Source organism: Galeopterus variegatus, unplaced genomic scaffold (assembly GCF_000696425.1).
Source record: "Galeopterus variegatus unplaced genomic scaffold, G_variegatus-3.0.2 Scaffold632, whole genome shotgun sequence".
Taxonomy (NCBI): domain Eukaryota; kingdom Metazoa; phylum Chordata; class Mammalia; order Dermoptera; family Cynocephalidae; genus Galeopterus; species Galeopterus variegatus.
In genome coordinates, this window is record NW_007726743.1 from 227,121 (window position 1) to 228,428 (window position 1,308).

General features: G+C 46.9%; 1 long non-coding RNA gene across 1 annotated transcript in view; it reads right to left on the minus strand.

Moving 5' to 3' along the window:
- LOC103588963 overlaps positions 1-1,185 on the minus strand; it is a 2,044-nt gene extending 859 nt beyond the window's left edge. The window contains exon 1 of the long non-coding RNA XR_550352.1: positions 43-1,185. This is a non-coding gene — a long non-coding RNA (uncharacterized LOC103588963). The remainder of the gene's footprint in view (positions 1-42) is intronic.
- Between the last annotated feature and the right edge of the window lie 123 nt (positions 1,186-1,308).

Sequence of the window (1,308 nt, forward strand, 5' to 3'; positions counted from 1 at the left end):
AACAAAAAAAAAAAAAAAAAAAAAAAAAAAAAAAAAACTAACCTAGGGTGATAAAAGAGCAGTGGCCACCTATTTTCTTTGGGCTGAGAGAAACTCTGGTTGCTGGAAATGTTCTACATCTGAATTGGTGGTGGTTATATAAGCTGTAAATTTAAGATATGTGCACTTTGCTGTATGTAAACTATAACTCCAATATAGAAAATGGCAAAAACTGAAATTACAGAAAATCTGGAACATTTTAAGAGAGAATACTCCATATAAAATCCTAATGGCCTGTGTGGTGGCGCGAGCCTCCCCGCTACTCTGGATGCCCAGGCTGGAGGCATTGCTGGAGCCTAGGAGTTCTGGGCTGTAGTGCTGCTATGACCATCCGGTGTCTGCACTAAGTTGGACGTCAGTATGGTGACCTCCCTGGAGTGGAAGACCACCAGGTTGCCTAAGGAGGGGTGAACCAGCCCAGGATGGAAACAGCAGGTCAAAGGTCCCATACTGATTAGCAGTGGGATCGTGCCTGTGAATAGCCAATGCACTCCAGCCCGGGCAACATAGCAAGACCCATAAGACCCTAATAAACACAGCTAAACCTACAGTCAGAGGAAAATTTATAGCCATTAACATTTTGACTATTACCGCAGAAGACTGAAAATAAATGAACTATGTAGTTAATTCAAGAAACTGTTAAAGTAACGATAGGATGAAGGAAAACGGACTTAAGAAATTTGAAATTAAAATAGAAAAAAGTAGGAAAATTAGTAAAAGAAAATGCTGTTTCTTTTGAAGATGTGAATGAAATAGAGCGATGGATAGGTTTAGAGTCTCTGGGTTCCATCCGGGGTTCTCGTGATTTTTGTCTTTTTGGTGCTGCTGAACAGCAAAACCACACTAACGGAATCCGATGCGGGTTCATTCATTCATTTAATTAAAATTACAAACAAAACCTGTTGACCGCTGATGTCCTTAAGACGCTTTGGTAATATGACAGAGGAGAACACTGGAGGATCTATGATTCCGGCTGCCATTTACTCAGCAGGGAGCAGGCGCCGCGCCACTTACAGGCATCATGTCCTTTCCGAGGGTCGGTGGCTCAAGCAGGGCAGACGCCGTTCTGTTTGGACATGAACTTACCCCGGGCTGCCCGCTTGGAGGTGCCTGTGAATTCAGGCCTGGCCCGGGACACCCCAGTCAGCCAAGTAAGAAAGCGGCTTCGCAGGTGCTAGGGGGCCCCGGGCGTCCAGCAGCGGCGGCTCCTGGCGCGGTCCGGCTGGGCGTGCAGCGGTGGAGCCGGGTGGGCAACCCCGCGCAGCGCCC